Here is an 8,351-nt window from a genome sequence, read left to right on the forward strand (position 1 = left end):
TAGATTGATAAAAACACATAAATTACTTCAGTAAATATTCAGAACCGGTCCGTGGGCTACTCAGCTGTCCTTAGATTATTAGATTATGACTAGGTGTAGTGAGTTGCTGTTTAATAAAACATTTACTTACCCGTATTATTTTCTTAACAAATAAAACAAAGCTGGAAAGCTGAATACCTCGTACTAAATAAAAAGTATGGCATCCATATTAATGCACGCTGCCCAAAACAGCCGATCAAAGCATGTAAACCATAATAGATGAGTGGCAAGATATACAGCAGACGGCAGCACAGACTAATATTTTTGTGCAACTGTTTTCCTGGCAACGCCGGCTTCCCCAGCATCTCTCTGCCGTGTTATCCCACAGCAGAAGATGGAAAGTGCGAGCTGCATCGAGCGGGAGTTCTCTCACTCGGAACCTTTAATTATAACTTCCCGCTATCAGTTACAGCAAGCCCGCACAGATGCTAAAACCTTCGGAGGCTTGGCTACTCTACCTTGTTTAATCTGAGACGGGAGGGGTCCCATCAACCCCCGCCATCAGCCCCTATTCCCCCTCGCCAGCCAATAGGGAAAGCAGGCAGTATCACGCAAATTCACGGCTTCCTAGAAGGCGTGGACGATACTGGGATTTTAGGTATCGATGATCCAAGTAAGCACAGGGTATTATTACTTGATATTGATGCGATACTTTTTGCTTGGAAATCGTATGGTCATTAAAAAAATTGAACCCCTACCGCCTTGAATTAGTTTAAAAATACAAGAAAATCAGCTGAAAAGCTCTATTTTTCATTAAACAATAACAATACAAATGTTTCCAGTAGAAAAAAGAAATATGAATATTTCTATTACAACTGATTCTGACACTTTTTACACTGCTCCATGTTGTCTCAAGGCCTATATATCATTCATTGCTGTTTTTGCTCCTTTTTTGCTCATAATGCATTTGCTTATCATTGGGTTTTCCTTTTTTTGCCTGGATAAGATAAAAAAGGAATAGGAGAAAACATCAAAAAGAAACAAATCGGACAAATGTGAAGAGATACAGGAGCTACGACATCTCATTCAAGACAAATTCAAAAAGACTAAAGTCAAATATGTGATTATTTCTATTGTTTGATGACGAAACATGAGTCATATCAGATATAATGTATTCATTAATTGATTTATTATCTGCACCGCTTATCCACAGTAGGGTCACGGGGGTGCTGGAGCCCATCCCAGCTATCAGTGGGCAGGGGACACCCTGAACCGGTTGCCAGCCAGTCACAGGGCACACAGAGACAGACAACTCACTCGCTCGTACGCACGTAGGGACAATTTGGACCGGACAATAACCCTGACATGCATGTTTTTTTGGAATGTGGGGGGAAACCGGAGTGCCCGGAGGAAACCCACGCAAGCATGGGGAGAACATGCAAACTCCACACAGGAAGGTTTGAGTTCATGACATCAGAACTGTGTCGCACATGCGCTAACCACTGCGAGATATAATTTATTGTTATAATAATCAGATTATATGATTTGATAAATGTGAAAAAGTGTTTGGACTGTCAAGGGGAAAAGACTGAGATAAACTGTGGCTTTTTCCTTGAGCCACTTTTTCCTTTTTTTTTTTTTTTAATTGTAACATTGTATGGAAAGAATATAAAAGGTTAATCAATCAATTAATCAAAGTCAAACCCAAAAACAGCAATGTAAAGAAAATACAAACATTGTCTAACAATGTCAAAGGACAACTAAACTATCATATTTTCTGGACTGTATGGTGCACCCAAAACCCACAAATTTACCAGAGATATGAATCTAAGTGCACCTTTATAGAGCCAAAAATATGGTCAGCCATATAGTCCGGATAATATGCTACCTTTCATCGTACAGTATTTTGAAAATAAAGTCAGTAGTGCAAATGAAATGGAACTGCAATTGAATCAATTTCAAAAGCTATAATGTAGCATCAATCCGCTCAAAGTACTCACTCTGTATCGATATTGTCGACACCCGTATCGATCCCCCCATCTTTCCTTCTTAGCATCCTTCATCAAGGCTTGTTTTCATCCCGTGTTGTTATTTACCTCCTCCCGGATGGCTCACACGGGCGGCCTGCTTGCGGAGGATATAGTGAGGTTCTGCACGCGGCTAAAGACGCTATAAAAATTGCTGAGGTATAAAATCGAAAGTGCTCAAGCTGTCTGCGGCCCGGATTGCTGGCTGGCTAGCTGGCTGACTGGGGCCTGTTTGGAGGTGGTGAAGGATCCTCCAGCCAAGACCACCGGCTTGCATTGTAAATCACACACACACAAAAAGTTTAGGCTTGTTTGTTTACATATTACCGGCTTTATGGTGGCTGCAGTGCTGCGTACAAAGAGCTGTGCTTGGCTCAGACTTGATGCATGGACCATAAAACTAAAGCACCAGCGCCACATTCCCTCAGGAATCTGTTGGCTTGGTAAGAGGACAGAAACTTCTTGGCAATATTCATAAAATGAATTGGATGGTCTAATTACCTGCACTGGATTTATTAATGTCAAACACACCTTTTTTATCTACTTAAAATAACTTAAGAGTGTGGGTGCGTGTAAAACACGGGGTCCTACGGTAGTATACAGACGATGCCCTACTTACAAACTAAATAGGTTCCGGAAGATCCTTCGTAAGTTGAATGTGTTCGCAAGTTTCTTTAGTGCTATATTTTTTACGTTTAAGGCTTGTATAAGTAACCTGCATTGTTTTCTACTAAAAAAAACTTTACATTTCATAAAATAGTATGCTCTATAAAGACAAATAAAGTTGAGTTTAAATTACTTTTGAGAGATGCACTTCAAGAGAAAGTGGTAGAAAGTGGCCGAAAAAAGCCGACCATTTTCTCAACCGCATCAAGCTTTCTTATTCCCCTTTATTTCAAAAGAAAAGGCACGCCTCTTCTTTTTACTTTATACTAACCATATTGAATGGATGCATGAGATATTAAATTATAAAAACCTCAAAGTTCTTAGCGCTAGAGATAGTATAAAGAAAGACAGTATAAAATGTTTACACATAAACAAGGAAGAGGAAGCAGATCTTTTTTCTTCTGGGCGGATGGTGGGTGACCTCTCACAGCACCACACACCGGGGTGGAAAGAATCACTACAGTAATGTCCTGTATTCGGAAAAAGGTGCACACAATACAAAATCTAACTTAGAGCAATGTCCAGATATTTTTCGACATCCTGAAAATGTTTGTATCTACCGTTTTACGTAAGTCCAATGGTCGTAAGTAGGGGAGCGTCTGTACCACCCTATTTGCGCAATGATTGATCAGTTGAAAATATAACTGACCACAATGTCAAATCATTGAATGCCACCACATCCCTTGCCTGAGGGTGTTTGGATCGATCCTAGTATCGCCATTATCAATACTAAGCAAGTACTTGGACGGGATCGATATTTCATCCTTAAATCCATACTTTGCTCCTCCATCAATTTTTTTTGAAGTGCCACTTCTCTATGTAGCTGCCCCTATCCTTCTCACTCCACAGTTTTTTTTAACCCCTTAACGTTCCGATGGGCCGCCGTACGACAATGTTACCAGTCACTGAAATACGCCATGCAACATATTGGAAGGCTTAAACTCTTGGGATTCAAGATATTCATCCATCCATCATCTGCACCGCTTATCCTCAATAGGGTAACGGGGCTGCTGGAGCCCATCCCAGCTATCCTCGGGCAGTGGGCAGGGGATTTAGGCAAATTTTACAGGAAAGCTAAAGGGTTAATCATTAATGTAACAAAATCTAAACAGTCTGTCTCTATGGGGAGTACTGTCAACACAACTGTGTCGAGAGTGCTTTTGCGTTGTTATCTCTTGCCGCTTAACTGACATCTACACTTTCTATTATTTTGCCAACACCTACTGAGGTGTTACCGCAAGTCTAAACGCGTATCCCAAGAGAGATCAAGCCTGTGTGCTTCATTTTATCTGTGCTTATGGCTTTTCACTCCTCCTACGTACACCAGCTATAATCTACACCGCTGATGCTCTTTTTTCTTCTAGTGTGAGAGTGTGTATGTGAGAAAGAAAGAGAAGAGAAGCAAGCTTTTCGCATGTGCCACCAGCGGCTGTCCGTATGAGCGAGGTCATGTGCTCACATCTTACTCTGCCTTTGCGATAAGGAGAGATGTGGATTCCCAAGCATGGCGGCGGGCGTGAGTGACTCTGTGAAGTGGCGTTGCTGTTATAGTAAGAGCTCCCATGTAGAAATTCTCTAAAATTTCTGTTTTTCCCCCTAAAAAATAAATATAATTTTTCATTGAAAAACTTCCTGAACAAACACTGGGTAGAACACGAAAGTATATATATATATATATATTTTTTTTACTTAAACCCATTCTGCATACTTTAAACTAGGATCGAGTCAGTATCGATACTGCAGTGAGGTGCGGTAATTTTTATGTCTGGTGGGGCACAGTCAGATTTACAAATAAATGGACCTAAATCCTACTCATGATTTAATTGGCAGAGCAAAATAAATATATAAACTGTAGCATTGAAAAAAATGTATTGTCTTCTTTCTTTAACTAAGTGAAGTCTGTGTATTTATCCTTCTGAATAAAAGCATCAATAGTAATTCTCCATTAGGAAAAAAAATAATCTTTGAACAAGAAAAAAATAAATAATGGACGGCTCAACTTGCTGTTGACTTGCTAATACCATCCTAAATTATGATGCTTGGGGCAGAAGTTTGAAAAGCAGAATTTACCAGTACAGGCCTCTCTCATGAGGCATGAGAATTGCATGCTTCACTCTGCTTCTGCATGTGCTCAGCACAGTGATCAAATGGCCAGATTGCAGCAACTAATAACCGTTTTACCGATACATACAAATAAGGCCTACCAGTTGCCTATCAGGATCAATGTGTACCAAAGGGTTGACTGCTCATATCAGTATCAATCTGAAAAAAGGCAAAGTTTACTGTAAAACTTTCACCTTATATTTTGAAATACAAATATTAAAACATAAATGAAGGGTTTATTGGTTTATTTCAATGTACTGAACCGAGTCGCAGTTTCATCTGGAAATTCTCGTAACTTTCCCCACAAGAAATAACTCAAAGCCGTGTTATGTAAATGTGTGGTGTTGCCACAGTAGCAGACCACTTCACCACAGAAATAAAATCTGACATTGTCATTTTCTGGAGATAAAAAAATAAAAAAATAATAATAATTCCACATCGCGCTCCGCTTCTTGTTTGCCTCTGTCCTTTTTAGCTTCTAGTAAGAGTGGGTGGATCGATCTGGCTGTCCAAATCTCTAAATCGCCCTCTTTTATGCCTGGCAGGCTGGATCCTGCTGGCCAGCCAGTGGCCAGGTAGGGAGAGGGGCTAATTAAGTAGCCGTTAAAGCATGCCTATCAGTCACTCTGCATACAGTATATTTAGAGAGTTATATAAGGCACTGGATGAGAGAGAGAAAGTGTGTGTGGGGGTGTTACTGTGCCATCCACACAGCGAAATGGCACTTTGAAAAAAACAGTTGGAAAAGCAATGTATCAATCTTAGGAAAATGATACTGTCTTGACCCAATGCAAGCAGTTAGAGCTTGGTATTGATAATAGCGATATTTCGATCAATCTCACCCATACGGTTCACATTCATTCACAAAAGTGTTCTCAACCGATGCAACATGCTGAAAAGTTGATGCTCAAGGGACAAAGTTGTGTTCAATCTCTGTGAATTTCCTTTTTTTCACTAGTGTGTTTTACATGCCAGGATCCTTCAGCATACAAACATGACAAAAAAGGAGTAAGTTAAAAAAAAAGAACGATGGCAGGGGGTGACAAGTAAACAGATTCGGTGTCATATTCCCCGGCTGTCTCCACTGTTGCCACTTGGCATTTTAATGGAAGGGGATGCGATGTTACATATAGTGGTAAGTACAGCGGCAACCTGCTTGCAAAAAAAGCGAGAGAAAAACTTAACTCCTCAAACCTATGCATTAAACATATTGTAGAATAGAGTGTAACATTTATCACTGTCATTCCTGGAGAGTTTGTGTAAATTTAAATGCGCTCAAGCGTGTTGAGCCCCCCCACCACCATCACCACTGCAATCCCTCCCCCCTCCTCTGCAATATATATATATATGCTACCCCAAAGCCCATTTTCCTTAAATCCTTCTCATTGTTCTGCACGAACATACCGACAAACAGCTATTCATCTTTTGGGAATATGCTGTACACAGACGTCTTTGTATGTAAGCCCCTTTTCAGATTGCTTCTTGACTGCTGTCCTATTTTTCATAGTTTGCAATAGTCTATAAATAAAATATTTAAAAAAAAATCACATGTAAGGGCATACATAGTCTCTACGATTGCATATTTATTTCAATACATCGCAAATGACCAACCAAATAATGTTGCAGTATTTAAATTAGGGAAATAGTAAGATTGAATTACTGGCCCGGACATGAAAGGCACTACAACAGAGAACACAATTAAGTGGAAGCTTTGCAAATTATTCGTGACAATCTCTAAACAGCACTTCCTTCAAACCATGGGTGGGAAAATTATGGTCTGAGGGCCACATGCGGACTGACAAGTTTTTAAATCCGACCAAACGAATATCGGCAAAGTATGACACTGTACATATTAGTAAATAAAGTAATTCTAATATTAAAAATGTAGTTTATTTTGGTGCTTACTTTGAGTTTCTACGACAAAAATACTAAGGTATAATTGCTACAAAAATACTACAAAAAGACTAAAAAAAACTAAATATCAAATTTAGTGCTTAAAAACAGGGACCTAATGTATAACTTTGCTTTCCTCCTGAAAATAACTACAGAAATGATATCAAAGCCCTACGACAGTAATTCAACCATTAAAATACTTCAAAAATACTACTACAAGAATATTCCCCAAAAAATTACTACAAAATGCATCAACAGCAATACTACAAAAATACAACCGATATACTGGAAAAACACGACGTAAATATAGTACTAGAAAAATTGTATGACATAAATATTACAAAAACACGACAAAAATACAAACACGGTAATACTACAAAAATACAACCGATATACTGGAAAGATAAGACATAAATACTGTACTAGAAAAATAGTATAACATAAATATTACAAAAACACTCAAAAAATACAACCAGAGTAATACTACAAACTAAATTCTAATTTCCTGCTTAAAATAGGTACCTGATATAATATATTGGTTGAAAACTAATTTGATGAGATTATTCTTATTAAAAACAAATATATTTAAATATACCACATAGATAGCTGCATGCATATTTATTCATACATGAGAACAATTGCATAGGTCTCCAGGACTGGCCCCATGACCAAACTTTTCAAGCCAATACGGTCAAAAGTTTGCCTAACCTTGCTTTAAATTCTTACGATGCCAGCAATAGTGGCTGACATGCTACACATTAAAATAAATCAGCTAACCTTTACAACTCGCAGTGTTAATAACAGGATAAATGACAGATCAGAGCTTATTAGTGTTGTAGAATTCAACATTGGAGAATTTGTCGGTTCGATAGATAAGTAGATAAGGGAACAGATAAACAGAAGCCAGCGTGGAGGGAGAGACGTTTATTGCAACGAAGTTTCTCTCAGCGAGCTGTTTACAAGACAATGGTTTTAAAGCAGTAGTGACGTTTACGCTTGATTGAATACACCCCAAAAGGCGGTCCCGTATCCCGAATGAGTACGTGACTGTTCCTTGCACGCCGTCTGGCAACGGTATCTTCAAGGTTACGCGACCTTTTACCCACAAGCAAGTCCTCCTAAGTTTCTACATGTGTGCAAGTGCAAATGCAAGTGTATTTGCCACAACATAATCCCCCCTTTTTTTTTTTTTTCCTTTGAATGGAAATTAAAATTGAAAAGGAATACAGAGTAGTGGCAAATTATTACCAATCGTAGATATCAATACAGGACAGAGTTTACGCGAATCGAAAATAAAATAAAATTCTGGCGGTCAGCCTGCTGTGATTACTCTAACTTTCATTGTTCATGTTTCATTAAATAAAAAAAGAAAAAACCCCTAACACTCCAAACATCTGACCTATGCACTAACCCCCCTTTCATTTATCTTTATCCGTACATACTGTATTATACACGTGGACCGTCGACGGTTGATCGGTACGTGATAAAGGTAAATGAATAATTAAACTGATCAGCGATAACAAATTTTGGTAACAGCCGTCGATACATTTCAAGATGAGTGCATGACTGGATAGTGATAACATCGGCCTTTGGCCTGACCCCTGTGAACAATTTGAAGACCATGCACTGTCGTATTCGTCAACGGGTGTCGTGAAGTCAGATGTTGGAGTGAGTGTTATCCCA

Source organism: Urocampus carinirostris, chromosome 13, assembly GCF_059441175.1.
Source record: "Urocampus carinirostris isolate Australia breed hairy pipefish chromosome 13, RoL_Ucar_1.0, whole genome shotgun sequence".
NCBI classification, from domain to species: Eukaryota; Metazoa; Chordata; class Actinopteri; order Syngnathiformes; family Syngnathidae; genus Urocampus; species Urocampus carinirostris.